We start from the raw sequence: 16,154 nt of genomic DNA on the forward strand, positions 1-16,154 counted from the left end.
TGTCAGGAAAAACTCATCTGGTTCACTAATGCCCTTCAGGGAAGGAAATCTGCATTCCTTACTCGGTCTGGCCGACAGGCTCCAGACCCACAGCGATGGAGTCGAGTCCGAACTGGCTCTCCTGAAAGAACTGAGTTCAAAAAGCTATAAAAGCTGGCTGAGCCGGGAACATCCAGGAACAAATCAGAAAAGCCTGTACCTTCCAAAAGTAGAGATTGCTGGAGAAACTCAGCAGGTCTGGAAGCATTTGTGGAGAGAAAGCAGAGTTAACATTTTGGGTGCAGGGACCCGTCCTTAGAACATCCCATAAAACTCTGTTTAAAAAACATTTCTCCTCTCCCTCTCTGGTTGTTATTTTTTGTGGGTGTCACATGTTGCCCCTTGAACAGTGATTGGCTTGGGCCATTTCAGGGAGCACCCTGTTGCAGTGGGTCTGGAGTCACTTGCAGGCCATGCCTTGTGAGGATGGCAAATTCCCTCCCCGGAGGACATTTGGGAAGTAGATGGGTTTTTCCGACAATAAATGGCAGTTTCACGGGAACCATCACCACGACCAGCTACAAGGTGACACCAAAATTGGAGCTGTAGTGGACAGCGAGGAGGGTTACCTCAGATTACAACAGGATCTGGACCAGATGGGCCAATGGGCTGAGAAGTGGCAGATGGAGCTTAATTCAGATAAATGCGAGGTGCTGCATTTTGGGAAAGCAAATCTTAGCAGGACTTATACACTTAATGGTAAGGTCCTAGGGAGTGTTGCTGAACAAAGAGACCTTGGAGTTCAGGTTCATCGCTCCTTGAAAGTGGAGTTGCAAGTAGATAGGATAGTGAAGGTGGTGTTTGGTATGGTTTCCTTTATTGGTCAGAGTATTGAGTACAGGAGACAGTGAGGCCTGCAGATGCTGGAGATCAGGGTTGAGAGTGTGTTGCTGGAAAAGCGCAGCAGGTCAGGCAACATCCTGATAAAGGGCCCTGGCCCAAAACGTCGATTTTCCTGCTCCTCAGATGCTGCCTGACCTGCTGTGCTTTTACAGTAACACACTCCCAACTATTCAGTACAGGAAGTCATGTTGCGACTGTACAGGACATTGGTCAGGCCACTGTTGAAATATTGCGTGCAATTCTGGTCTCCTTCCTATCAGAAAGATGTAAAACTTGAAAGGGTTCAGAAAAGATTTACAAGGATGTTGCCAGGGTTGGAGGATCTGAGCTATAGGGAGAGGCTGAACAGGCTGGGGCTGTTTTCCCTGGAGCGTCGGAGGCTGAGGGGTGATGTTATAGAGGTTTATAAAATCATGAGGAGCATGGATAGGATAAATAGACAAGGTCTTTTCCCTGGGGTTGGGGAGTCCAGAACTAGAGGGCATAGGTTTAGGGTGAGAGGGGAAAGATATAAAAGAGACCTAAGGGGCAACTTTTTCACACAGAGGGTGGTACGGGTATGGAATGAGCTGCCAGAGGAAGTGGTGGAGGCTGGTACAATTGCAACATTTAAGAGGCATTTGGATGGGTATATGAATAGGAAGGGTTTGGAGGGATATGGGCCAGGTGCTGGCAGGTGGGACTAGATTGGGTTGGGATATCTGGTCGGCATGGACGGGTTGGACCGAAGGGTCTGTTTCTGTGCTGTACATCTCTATGACTCTATAATTTTGATCTCACCAGTAATAAACTGGTCCCTGGACAATACAAACAGGTCCAGCCCTTTCCCTGGGGGAAGGCAATGGAACAAATGTGCTTCACTGGAAGTGAGATAAACATTTGTGATGGAGCTGGAATGATGTGGGGGTGGTCAGGAAGGCCCCTGTGGAAGATCAATGCTGACCGAAACATGCTGGGACAGCAGCGGTCATGCTGGGCTGAATGGCCTGAGGGCGAGGGCATTGCTCTGAGAGGGGTGTTATCTCGCAACTATCTTTAGAAACAAGAGGAACTTGGGCTAACCACAAGTTATTTTTGTTCAAACCCATTAAAGATCTAAACAGATATGTCAATCTGTGCACATGCCAGATGCTCAGTCAGCACCAGCCTGTGCAGCTCTCTCCCTCTCTGTCACAACTCTCCCTCCTCACACATGCACAGGCGCCACAGCAATGCAGTGTGGGACTGGGGTGGTGCTAAATCAATCACTGAATCCCATCCGAGAAACCAACCACCCCCTGTCAGACACTGCACAGCCCCATGGGAGGGTTAGGGAGGGAGAGACAGAGATAGGGACAGAGAGAGTGTCAGAGGGAGAGTCGGAATGAGAGTGTCAGAGAGACAGAAAAAAAGTGTGTGTGAGAGAGAGAGATAGAGACAGAGTCTGAGAAAGAGTCAGTGAGAAAGAGAGAGTGTATGTGTGTGTCACAGAGAGAGAGGGTGTGTCTGTGTGTGTGAGAGTGACAGAGGGAGAGAGCGTGACAGAGAGTGAGAGAAAGGGTGCGTGTGTATGAGAGTGTATGTGTGACAGAGAGTATGTGTGTGTGAGATCGAGAGAGGATGTGTGTGTGAGAGAATGTGAGGTCGAGAGAGAGGATGTGTGTGTGTGAGAGAGGAGAGAGCGTATGTTTGTGTGAGTGTGTGTGAGAGAGAGAGAGGATGTGTGTGTGAGAGAGAGAGGGAGTGACATAGAGAGAGAGGATGTGTGTGTGAGAGAGAGAGAGGGAGTGACATAGAGAGAGAGGATGTGTGTGTGTGAGAGAGAGAGAGTGACAGAGAGAGAGGATTTGTAAGAGAGAGTATGTGTGTGTGAGAGAGGGGGACAGAGGGTGTGTAAGAGAGCGTGTGTGTGAGTGATAAAGGTGTGTGAGAGAGTGAGAGACAGAATCAGAGAGAGTGTGAGAGAGAGAGTCTGTGTATGTGAAAGAGAGGGAGAGAAAGTGAGAGTGAGAGACAGGGTGTGTATGTGTGTGAGAGAGAGACAGTGTGTGTGAGTGAGGGAGTGTGTGTGAGTGAGGGAGTGTGTGTGAGAGAGGGAGCGTGTGTGAGAGAGGGAGCGTGTGTGAGAGAGGGAGCGTGTGTGAGAGAGGGAGCGTGTGTGAGAGAGGGAGCGTGTGTGAGAGAGGGAGCGTGTGTGAGAGAGGGAGCGTGTGAGAGAGAGGGAGCGTGTGAGAGAGAGGGAGCGTGTGAGAGAGAGGGAGCGTGTGAGAGAGAGGGAGCGTGTGTGAGAGAGGGAGCGTGTGTGAGAGAGGGAGCGTGTGTGAGAGAGGGAGCGTGTGTGAGAGAGAGGGAGTGTGTGTGAGAGAGAGGGTATGTGTGTGAGACAGTGTGTGTGTGTGTGTGTGTGTGTGAGAGAGAGAGAGTCTGTGTGTCAGAGAGAGGTGTATCAGAGAGAGGCGTATCAGAGAGAGGCGTATCAGAGAGAGGCGTATCAGAGAGAGGCGTATCAGAGAGAGGCGTATCAGAGAGAGGCGTATCAGAGAGAGGCGTATCAGAGAGAGGCGTATCAGAGAGAGGCGTATCAGAGAGAGGCGTATCAGAGAGAGAGAGTATGAGACAGAATGTGTGAGAGAGAGTGTAAGGGTCTAAGTGAGAGTAAGAGACAGAGAGGGATAGAGACAGAGCAAGTGAGTGAGAGTGAAAGAGAGTGAAAGAGAGTTTGTGTGAGAGAGGGAGAAAAATAAGAGGAGAGGGAAGGAGAGAGTGAGAGAGAGTAAGTAGGTAGGTGTGAGAAGGAGAGAGAGGAGAGAGGGAGGTGGGAAGAGAGAGAGAGAGAGACAGACAGACAGACAGACAAAGAGAGCGAGGGAGAGGGAGAGAGGGCTTGGTGTTAGAGGATGTTGCTGTCCAAGGTTTTGAGAACCTGGAACAACTATGCCATGAAATCCCAGAGTGACTGTTCACTGGGCATAAATAGCACAATGTGGGTGGGGTTAAAGGGGGTAGAGACAACCACTTGGAGAGTGAGGCAGAAACTGGAGTGGAGCCACAGAACCACCAGAAACACCAGAAGAGAAACCAGAGAGGTGCAGACACAGAAATTCGGGAGTCGAGTTTGTGAACTAGTCTTTCAATCAGGTCTCATCACGATGACAGTCTGCTATATCTCTAAATACTGTGTACTGTCCGACACAGGTTTAATCTTTCATGTGGACTGTTCAGTAAAAACCCAAGATGGAAGTCCATTTGACGCCTTCTCCTCAGCCAGTCCAACTCACAAGCTGAGGTTAGACAACCACGGGACTAAAAAAAGGCACAGTTGACATTCTTACCAAAACTAGTCAGTCTCAGATCGGACTCTGCTTGCCCCATGGGCCCGGTAACATCATCAAAGCAGCTGATGCTCAAGAATACCTCAATATCAACCCTTCCGATTCCATGTATGAGGTGGCCTTTCTGTACTGGACCATTCTGTGAATCATTGACTTTGCTACACAAGGCAGGACTCACGGGGTAAATGTTCCAGATAGAAATCGACAGATTTCTCAATGATAAACACATTGAAACACTGCAGGAAACTGCTTTGAGATAGCAGATCGACAGGGATTCTGTAGAATGGTCCAGCAGCGTTGAGGAACTGAATAGCCACCTGCTCCTCCTATTTCTTTATGTTCCTCTGTAGCTGGATGATTTAGAATCCCGACAGTGTGGAAACAGGCCATTTGGCCCATCAAGTCCACACCAACCCTAATAAGAGCAGCCCACATAGACTCACCCCTTTCCCACATTGCCCATGGCCAATTCACCTAACCTGCACATTCCTGAACACTATGGGACAATTTTAGCATGGCCCATTCCCTGACCTGCCCATCTTTGGACTGTGGGAGGAAACTGGAGCACCCGGAGGAAACCCACGCAGACACAGGAAGAATGTGCAAACTCCACACAGACACTCACCCGAGTGTGAAATCGAACCTGGGTCCCTAGCGCTGTGAGGCAGCAGTGCTAACCACTGAGCCACCGTGCCATTTTGGGTTAGAGAAGGCTACAAGTTATGCTTCTGTAATAGTGACTGCGTAAATTATCCAGGTATTATATCTTGGTTGAATAACTTCTGATAATAAATCAACGGCAGCATTTATGAAGAAAACTAGTTGATGGAGGTTCTTATTTAAAATCTGATGGAGAGAAGATGTTTAACTGACCATCTTGGTAACTGGAAAACATGTTTATGTTATGCTGTAATCCATGGAGTATGGAACTGTAACAGCAGTGCATTTCTGTAGCCTCAGTCACAACATACTCAACACCCTCATCAATAAAGTCCCAAGGTCCCACCTACTTCACGTCAGCTCTGGTGAAGAGCCATCCAGACTGGAAACTTTAGCTTGCCCTCTCTCTGTGGAAGGTAAAAACAAGGACTGCAGATGCTGGAAACCAGAGTCTAGATTAGAGTGGTGCTGGCAGCATCCGAGGAGCAGGAAAATCGACGTTTCGGGCAGATTCCTGATGAAGGGCTTTTGCCCGAAACGTCGATTCTCCTGCTCCTCAGATGCTGCTCTCTCCATTGATACTGCCTGACCCACTGTGATCCCCAGCATTTCTCCACCACTAATCACACATTCTGGTTTTAACCTTTCAATCTTATGTTCCTCTTCACCCAACAAACTTATTTTGTTTGGCCTGGTTCTCATTTGAAGAATGCATCTCAGATGCATTGGACCCTCATCATTCCTCACACTCTTCATTTCCCTCATCGAACTCTCAAGTGAGTGAGTCAGAGAGGAGCTCAGAGCTGAAACTTTATTGCTGGAACAGCACAGCAGGTCAGACAGCATCCAGGGAACAGAAGATTCGACGTTTCGGGCACATGCCCTTCTTCAGGAATGAAGAAGGGCATTCCTGAAGAAGGGCATGTGCCCGAAACGTCGAATCTTCTGTTCCCTAGATGCTGCCTGACCTGCTGTGCTGTTCCAGCAATAAAGTTTCAGCTTTGATCTCCAGCGTCTGCAGACCTCACTTTCTCCCCAGAGAGGAGCTCAGAGTGAGGAGAGACAGAGAGGGATGGGGAAATTGCCAGGTTGATTGGCCAAGTGAGTGACTGAGGGACTGTGGGGCCATTTACTCAGCATCCCATGACAGTTGCACACACACTTCCTGTGCGATTCAACAGTTTCTGCACAAACTATGAATCGAGGCAGAGAGAGAGAGAAAGCAAGCAGCTGAGAGGGGAGATTATTTTTAAATATTCAGCGCGTTAAACTAGCTGATGAAAGTGGTTTGCAAATGAAGTGACACATGAGGTTTGAAATTAGAAACTTGAATCCAAAATAAAACATGTGAAAGTGCCCCGTTCAAACAGCACCATTGGAAGTAAAAGAGTAGTACATTTATCACATTCATCGTACAGTGCCAAGGGAGTGCCGCACTGTCGCAGGGTCAGTGCTGAGGGAGGGCCGCACTGTCACAGGGTCAGTGCCGAGGGAATGCCGCACTGTCACAGGGTCAGTGCCGAGGGAGGGCCGCACTGTCACAGGGTCAGTGCCGAGGGAATGCCGCACTGTCACAGGGTCAGTGCCGAGGGAGGGCCGCACTGTCGGAGGGTCAGTGCCGAGGGAGGGCCGCACTGTCACAGGGTCAGTGCCGAGGGAGGGCCGCACTGTCACAGGGTCAGTGCCGAGGGAGGGCCGCACTGTCACAGGGTCAGTGCCGAGGGAGGGCCGCACTGTCACAGGGTCAGTGCCGAGGGAGGGCCGCACTGTCACAGGGTCAGTGCCGAGGGAGGGCCGCACTGTCACAGGGTCAGCGCTGAGGGAGTGCCACACTGTTGGAGGGTCAGTGCTGAGGGAGTGCCGCACTGTTGGCGGGTCAGTGCTAAGGGAGTGCCGCACTGTTGGCGGGTCAGTGCTGAGGGAGTGCCGCACTGTTGGCGGGCCAGTGCTGAGGGAGTGCCGCACTGTCGGAGGGTCACTGCCGAAGGAGTGCCGCACTGTCGGAGGGTCACTGCCGAAGGAGTGCCGCACTGTCGGAGGGTCAGTGCTGAGGGAGTGCCGCACTGATAGAGGGTCAGTGCTGAGGGAGCGCCGCACTGTCGGAGGGTCAGTGCTGAGGGAGCGCCGCACTGTCGGAGGGTCAGCGCTGAGGGAGCACCGCACTGTCGGAGGGTCAGCGCTGAGGGAGTGCCGCACTGTCGGAGGGTCAGCGCTGAGGGAGCACCGCACTGTCGGAGGGTCAGCGCTGATGGAGCACCGCACTGTCGGAGGGTCAGCGCTGAGGGAGCGCCGCACCGTCGGAGGGTCAGTGCTGAGGGAGTGCCGCACTGTCGGAGGGTCAGCGCTGATGGAGCGCCACACTGTCGGAGGGTCAGCGCCGAAGGAGTGCCGCACTGTTGGCGGGTCAGTGCTGAGGGAGTGCCGCACTGTCGGAGGGTCAGTGCTGAGGGAGTGCCACACTGTTGGCGGGTCAGTGCTGAGGGAGTGCCGCACTGTTGGAAGGTCTAAAAATAAGGAGAAAATAAATTGAGGGTAAACTTGCAAGCAATATCAAAATGAACAGCAAGAGCTTCTTTAAGCACATAAAAAGGAAGAGAGATGCCAAACATAGACTCTGCAAAGAACTAGGCTGGAAAAAATTGGGGCAAAAGGAGGAGAGGAAATAAACATTCTAATCAACAACAAAGAAAAATGTGCCAGGGAAACGAATGAAACTAAAGACCGGTATGTTCCCTGGATGTTTTGGGATGCTTCCATGGCTATTAAAGGAAATAGCTCCGGAGATAGTGGATGGATTAAAGCAATTTTTAAGGAATCGAGGAAAAGAGCCAGAGGGTTGGAAAATGACCAATGTAAGACCTTTAATGTAAAAGAAAATGAGACAAGTACAGTTAGCTTCTCGTCTGCTATTGGGAAAATGTTTGAGTCCATCATTCGGGATGTTAATAGCAGAGCGTGTAGATATACTTAATATGATCAGTCAGAGTCAGTACAGCTTCATGAAGGGGAAATCATGCCTGAGAAATTTACTACAACTCTTTGACAAGATAAAAATCAGAGTAGAGAAAGTGGGAACAGTGGATTTAATCTATGTGATGGTCCGGAAAGCATTCAATAAGACACTGTACATACATCACTGATTAAGAGCCGATGTGTTGAAGTCGTATATTAGAAGGATAGAGGACTGGTTAACCAATATAAGACAGAGAGTTGGGTTAAGGGCAGCATTTTCAGGATGGCAATCTGTAACTTGTTATGTGTGCCACAGGGATCAGTGCTGGGGCCACCATTATTTACAATATATATCCAGGACTTGGATGATGGAGGGAAATGTACCAAGTTTGTGATAAATAGGTGGAAAGGTGAGAGTGGGGGTGACAGAGTCTATCGAGGGATAGAGAAAGATATAAGAAGTTGGCAAAAATCTGGCAGATGGAATATAATGTGGGGAGGTGTGAATGTTCTGCCTTCCGGCAGGAGGGTTCGAGAAGCTAAACATTTATTCGAATGGAGAAAGATTACAGGAAGCAAGAGCAAAGAGGCCTCTGAGAGTTCTCGATCACAGAAAACACCAGCACCCAAGGCAGGAGGGTAGAATCTGCTCAGACATTGCGAGAATCCAGGCAAATTTTGAAGAAAATGAATTATTATTTTGTATCTGTTTCTGCAGTCTCTCATGAGTGTTGATGTGATGCAGAGAGATGGCACAGCTGATTAAGATGCACAGCTTGGTTACTCTTTATCTGATTGCAGACAAACTGGTCGGGTTTTCAAAAAACAGATCATAACAATTCTTGCAGAACATTTCAACGATGAAGCTGATGGGTCTCAATTATTGCAGGGTGCAAAGAAACAGCTGGGGATGAATTGGAATTGGAAACGGAAACGCAAACATCAGCCATGATTGTATCGTGGAGTCATAGAGATGTACAGCACGGAAACAGACCCTTCAGTCCAACCCGTCCATGCCGACCAGATATCCCAACCCAATCTAGTCCCACCTGCCAGCACCCGGCCCATATCCCTCCAAACCCTTCCTATTCATATACCCATCCAAATGCCTCTTAAATGTTGCAATTGTACCAGCCTCCACCACTTCCTCTGGCAGCTCATTCCATACCCGTACCACCCTCTGTGTGAAAAAGTTGCCTCTTAGGTCTCTTTTATATCTTTCCCCTCTCACCCTAAACCTATGCCCTCTAGTTCTGGACCCCCTGATCCCAGGGAAAAGACTTTGTCTATTTATCCTATCCATGCCCCTCATAATTTTGTAAACCTCTATAAGGTCACCCTTCAGCCTCCGACACTCCAGGGGAAACAGCCCCAGCCTGTTCAGCCTCTCCCTGTAGCTCAGATCCTCCAACCCTGGCAACATCCTTATAAATCTTTTCTGCACCCTTTCAAGTTTCACAACATCACTCCAATAGGAAGGAGACTAGAATTGCATGCAATATTCCAACAGTGGCCTGACCAATGTCCTGTACAGTTGCAACATGACCTCCCAACTCCTGTACTCAATACTCTGATCAATAAAGGAAAGCATACCAAACACCTTCTTCACTATTCTATCTACCTGCGACTCCACTTTCAAGGAGCTATGAACCTGCACTCCAAGGTCTCTTTGTTCAACAACACTCCCAGGACCCTACCATGAAGTGTATCAGTCCTGCTAAGATTTGCTTTGGGTCAATGGGCTGAATGGCCTCCAACCAATTTCTTTGTGCACACTACAGTTATAACCAGCTCATTTTGAATGATTTTGCAGTCTGCAAGTTTCTGCAATTATCAGCCTGTCTTATTCTCCTCATTTGTAAGGATTTGAAGATGATGCCTAGAATCATAGCATTTTTTCAGTACAGAAGGAAGCCATTCAGCCCGTAGTGTGTGTACCAGCTCCTGAAAGAGCCACCCTGCTCATCCCATCCTCTGGCCCTATCTCCGTAACCCACTAACTTCAGCCCTTTCCAATATATATCCAACTCTCCTCTGAACCGTTCTATGGAACCTAACCCCACCACTCTCCCAGGCAGTACATTCCAAATCCAAGCAACTCCCCTCATCTCACTCCCAGCTCTCTTAGAGTCATAGAGATGTATAGCATGGAAACAGGCCATTTGGTCTAACTCGTCCATGCTGACCAGATATCCTAACCTAATCTAGTCCCATTTGCCAGCACTTGGCCCATACCTCTCTAAACCCTTCTTGTTGACATACCCATCCAGATGCCTTTTAAGTGTTGTAATTATACCTACTTACACCACTTCCTCTTGCTGACAATCTGGAATTTGTCACCCCTAGATACTGACACATTAACTAGAGGAAACAGAATATCCTCCTTTCTCCTGTCAAAATTGTTTATAATTTTAAACACCTCAATAAGGTCACCTCTTAATCTTCTCTGCTCCAAGGGGAATAAGCCCAAACTCTCTAATCTTTCCTTATGTCGAAAATCCTCCGTTCCTGGTATTATTCTAGCAAATCCCCTTTGCCCTGTCCCTATCCTTCTCTAAATAAGGTGCCCAGATCTCATTTGGACACCTCATTCTGACATGTATGGTTCGGGATTTTATGGTTTGTTTTGTTTTTAAGTGTTCGACTTCCTCATCACCAGGGCGACTTGTAAATGACTCGGTGCTGTACACATGTAATCATCTCAACCTCTGCTCTTGATAACAGAATTGGCTTCACTCCTGAGCCTATGGGAGGGTGTGATATCTTCACCATGTCTCTCTAACATCAGGGCTGCCTGCGTTATTGTACCAGTCACCTCCTCAGAGCCCAGGGCCCAGACACTCGCTCTCTTTCAACATTGAGACTGCACAAAGCCACAGAATTTTCAAAATGTCTTTCACAGGACGCGGACATGGCTGGCTGGGTCGGCATTTATTGCCCCTTGAGAAGGTGGGGGTGAGCTGCCTCCTTGAAGCGCTGCAGTCCATGTGCTGTGGGTAGACCCACAATGTCCCTTAGGGAGGGGATTCCAGGATTGTGACCCAGCGACAGTGAAGGAACGGCGATATATTTCTAAATCAGGAATGAGAGTGGCTTGGAGGGGAACTTGCAGGGGGTGGGTCCAATTTTGTTTGCGAATTATGTCAATGATTTGGATGAGAATGCAGGAAGCATGGTTAGTAAGTTTTCAGATTGATCTGAAGCTGATGGTAAAGTGGACAACCAAGAAGGTTATTTAAGGTTACAAACAGATCTATTGGGCCAATGGGCCGATGAGTGGGGCATGGAGTTTAATTTGGATAATTGCATTTTGGTAAAGTGAACAAAGGGAGACTTACACAGTTTCTGGTAAGGGCCCTGGGTAGTGTTTTGGAACAGAGAGATCTAGGAGCTCAGATACATAATTCTTTGAAACTTGTGTCACAGGTAGACAGAGGGGTTAAGAAGGCGTATAGCACACTTGCCTTCATTGCTCACTCAGACCTCTGAGTGTAAGAGTTGGGACGTTACGTTGAGATTGTACGGGACATTGGTGATGCCTCATCTGGAATACTGTGTCCAGTTCTGGTCACCCAGTTACAGGAAGGATATTATTTAGCTGGAAAAGGTTCAGAAAAGATTTACGAGCATTTTGCCTGGATTGGAGGCTTGAGATATAAAAATCGACTGGAAAGGCTGGGGCTTTTCAATTCCGTAGGACATTGAGGAGTGCCCTAACCAAGGTTTAGAAAATCATGAGGGGTATCGACATGTTGAATAGCAAAGCTTTTCTCCCCAGGGTGGGGGAGCTCAAAACCAGGGGGCATACTTTCAAGGTGAGAGGAGAAAGAAATAAAGAGCAACTTCTTTCACACAGAGGGTGGTTCGTGGGTGGAACGAACTGCCAGAGGAAGTGGATGTCAGCACAGTTACAACATTTAAAAGACATTTGGATCAGTTCACGAATAGGAAAGGTTTGGAGGGATATGAGCCAGGAGCAGGCAGGTGGGACTAGTTTAGTTTGGGAACATGGTCAGTGTGGACTGGTTGGGCCGAGGGGTCTGTTTCTGTTCTGTATAACTCTACCTGCTGCCCTTGTCCTTTCAGATGGAAGTGGCCATGGGTTTGGAAGGTGTTGTCGAAGGAACCTTGGTCAACTTCTATATATGGTACACAATGCTGCTACTGAGTATCGGTGGTAAGTGTTGAAAGTGATGGACACGGTGCCAATGAAGTGGCTGGATTAGACCCACTGCCACCTCCCTGACTCGGAATGTGTCAGTGCCCACGTGGAATGGCAGGGAGAGGGCACCTCACTGACCTGATGCATCTCCGTGACAGATTACAGTCAGCAGCGCTCGGTAAGAAGTTGAGTGACTCCCTGACTCACTACGCTCTCACTGCCTGTACACAACGTCTCAATCAGTGACAACAGCTCATGGTCATCTCTGACCCCAGGCTTGGGTGCCAGGGAGACTTGGAGTAGGTTTGGCACTCCCCCTCCCCCACCCATTGCCACATGGACTTTCCTGAACCTCACAAACCAACTGGTAGCCACCGTCATCTGGTGGGCACCCAAGGGGGATAATCCAGAGGGGGCAGAATGTCTAAGCAGAGCTCAACAGTAGAATGGCTTCCAACTCTCATCACCCTTCCTGTAGCCTAATTGGCACAGCCATAGAAGGATTCTCAGAAACAGGAGAAGGCCATTCAGCCCCTTGAACCTGCTCAGCCGTTCTAGCTCATGGGTGATCACCTTCTGCAAAGTCACTCTTCCCCACAGTATCCCCACATTACTAACTTCCAGAAATTTATCAATTTCTGTCTTGAACGTACTCGATCTAATCTCTGCAGCTGTCTGGGGTAGGGAATTCCAAAGATCCACTGCCCCCCCAACTCTGTGTGAAGAGAGTTCTTCTCATCCCATTCCTCCATGGCTTACCCACACGCTGCGATCCTTTGGATCCAGTCTGGAGGCCCTGACGTTACCACTGCTCATTGTCTCCTTACATTCTGCCCCAGGGCCTATGCTATGGGGTTGACACTCCACTTTTACTAGACACAGATGTGACCTTCGAGGGACTGGGGTCATGTGGAGGCAACCTCAACTGCTTCACCACAGCTGGCCTTTCTACCTATTCTCTTCACAGAGTGTGGGCATCACTGATGAGGCCAACGTTTGTTGGCCATCCCCAAATGCCCTTCGAATGGAAGGTCTCACTGGCCCATTTCAGAGGGCAGTCAAGAGTTAACACACACTGCCATGGGTCTGGAGTCACATGTAGGCCAGACTGGCTGAGGACGGCAGATTACCCTCCCTAAGGAGGGCACTAGCGAACAAGACGGGTTTTCACAACAATTGGTGTGGCCCATCACAGTTGCCACCATCAAGACAAGCTTTCAATTTCAGATTTATTGAAGTGAAGTTAAATTTCGTCATCTGCCCAATTCCCGAACAACCAGAGGCCCTTCGATCCATCAAGTCTGTACTGTCCAAAAAAATGTACTCCTACCTATACAAGTCCAACTCTCCAACACCAGGCCCATAGCCTTGAAGGTTATGAGCTTACAGAACAGCAGACCAGTCTAGAGGGGCCAAATGGCCTATTCCTGGTATGTTTATTACTATAGAATCACACAATATAGAAGAGACCCTTCAGTTCATCAAGAATATGCCAATCTGTTGATACCAGCCCCACTTTCCTCCACTTCACACATAGCCTGAAATATTAGGACATTGCAAAGGTTAATCCAAGTACTTGTTAAAGGTTGTGAGATTTCCTTCCTCAACACCCCAACCAGATCCCACCCACCCTCTAGATGAAGAAAACATTTCCTCAAATCCTATCTAAAGGCCCTGCCTTTCACGTTAAACTACACCCCCAGGTTATTGAAGGTTGAGATCAGAGTGGGGTTTGAACTCATGCTCTCAAGATCAACTTTTGTTTCTGGTCACAGAGCTGTATGGAACCATGACACAGAAAGCAGCTGACTGTCACCTCTCAACGCCAGACAATAAGTCACGTCCTTGCCAGCAACTCCCACATCGACAAGAATGAGATGAGAACGTAGCCAACTCTGGGAACAGAAAGTGTGGGGGCCAGGAGCAAATCCAAAGGAAAAATGCAGCACATTCAATTCGAAGGGGCACAGCAGCTAAATTAACATTTTCAATCCATGTCACATATCCTGTAGGAATCAGCAGACACCAGGAAACCGTGACACGGTGGCTCAGTGGTTAGCACTGCTGCCTCACAGCGCCAGGGAACCTGGGTTCGATTCCAGCCTCAGGTAACTGTCTGTGTGGAGTTTGCACGCTCTCCCCGTGTCTGCGTGGGTTTGCTCCAGTCTCCTCCCACAATTCAAAGATGGCCAGGTAAGGTGGATTGGCCATGCTAAATTGCCCGTTGTGTTCAGGGATGTTTAGGTTAGGTGAGTCAGCCATGGGAAATGCAGAGTTAGGATGGGGGAGTGGGTCAGGGTGACATGCTCTTTGCAGAGTAAGGATGGGCAGAATGGCCTGCTTCCACACTGTAGGGATTCTATGAGTCTAAATCTTCTGAAAAATCTCCAAGCTCCTTTTTTGGATTTTTTTTAAATTCGAAGATTCTTAGCAAAACTTCTGGGATGTTGCTCTGATCCCAGATAATGTTAATAGTGGACAAGTCTGACCCTGGCTTGATAAATCCTACTTTGTTTCAGTTTTGGTTTCAATGCAGTGGCGAAGACTTTTGACCGAATCGTCGATTTTCCTGCACCTCGGATGCTACCTGAACTGCTGTGCTTTTCCAGCACCACTAATCCAGAATTCAATGCAGTGGCCCCTTACTGAAACATAACAGCACACGCTGCAGATCTCACTTCAATAAGAAATCTCAAATTTGTTAGAAAAAGGATTAAAGATAAAGTAGGAAAAGCTATCTACTTATAAATGTTTAAATACACAGTAAAGGTGTGATGCCAGTATCTTATAAATTGCAAGGAAAACCCAATAGTTTTTGGACATTACTGAAATCATACCTCCCCAGTACAGAACCCCAGAACACTACTCATATCATATTGGCACAAGACTCCCTGTATCTAACTCAATAACTCATTTGAGAGTTTAATGTAAAAGCTAGAAGAGCAGGGGTTAATCTTCCTAGAGTTGTTATATCTCTGAGCTTTAACATTCTTTGCTTTAAAGTTCTCTCTTCAAGGTTTTATCCCAACACATCTGGCTGAGTTGACACCAACTCCTCATTCTAAGATAACCTAGTTCACCCTATATCCTTTCTTTGTTTTATTACATCATGATAGACCTGTCCGTTCTCAGGATACCAGTCTGCAAAGCTATCCAATTCTAAGGAATTCACTGCACTAGCCAAAACTCAAAACAAAACAAAACCACCCTCTCTCAACAGTGAGCGTTTCCCTTAATTTAGAGTCATAGAATCACAGATGTACACAGAAACAGACCCTTCAGTCCAACCTGTCCATGCCGACCAGATATGCCAACCTAATCTAGTCCCACCTGCCAGCACCCGGCCCATATCCTCCAAACCCTTCCTATTCATATACCCATCCAAATGCCTCTTAAGTGTTGCAACTGTACCAGCCTCCACCACTTCCTCTGGCAGCTCATTCCATATACGCACCACCCTCTGTGTGAAAACGTTGCCCCATCGGTCGCTTGTATATCTTTCCCCTCTCACCCTAAACCTATGCCCTCTAGTTCTGGACTCCCCCATCCCAGAAGAGAGACTTTGTCTATTTATCCCATCCATTTCATTAAGAAAAACTTCCAGGAATCTCTAATGAACCTTAAGGCCTCATTGTTTCATGACCTGGTCAAGTAAATAATCTAAAGTCAACTCTGTTCCATTACTGCTGCCTGCAAGCCTACTCGCTCAAAAGCTCACCTCAAAATCCATTTGCAAAAAGATGATTATAGCTAAAGAAGCACTTAAATGTTAGTGACCAACTTCAGATGTGCAGAAAACCAACCAACGCAAACAGCAAAAACCCAAACTTACTATAAATGATAATAAAAGTAAATTGTACATCTACACCACAGGAGTTGAGGTAGCATTTATATTAAACAGAGGTAGAGAGAGAATGAGTGAGAGAGCGGAAGTGTGAGTGAGCAAGACGTATAAAGTGTAGAGAAAGATTATTTGAGACAGAGAGAGAGCGCATGAGCGATATAAATGTATATATGTAAAGTATACAGAGAGAGTTGAAAATGTATTGCTGGAAAAGCGCAGCAGGTCAGGCAGCATCCAGGGAACAGGAGAATCGACGTTTCGGGCATAAGCCCTTCTTCAGGGCTTATGCCCGAAACGTCGATTCTCCTGTTCCCTGGATGCTGCCTGACCTGCTGCGCTTTTC

General features: G+C 48.0%; 1 protein-coding gene across 4 annotated transcripts in view; it reads right to left on the minus strand.

The window, feature by feature from the left end:
- arap1 (ArfGAP with RhoGAP domain, ankyrin repeat and PH domain 1) overlaps positions 1-16,154 on the minus strand; it is a 209,758-nt gene that overhangs the window by 164,829 nt on the left and 28,775 nt on the right. The gene's annotated exons all lie outside the window — the stretch shown is intronic.

The sequence above is a fragment of the Chiloscyllium plagiosum genome, unplaced genomic scaffold (genome assembly GCF_037043375.1).
Source record: "Chiloscyllium plagiosum isolate Xiang-an unplaced genomic scaffold, Cpla_swu_hap1 HiC_scaffold_6, whole genome shotgun sequence".
NCBI lineage: Eukaryota > Metazoa > Chordata > Chondrichthyes > Orectolobiformes > Hemiscylliidae > Chiloscyllium > Chiloscyllium plagiosum.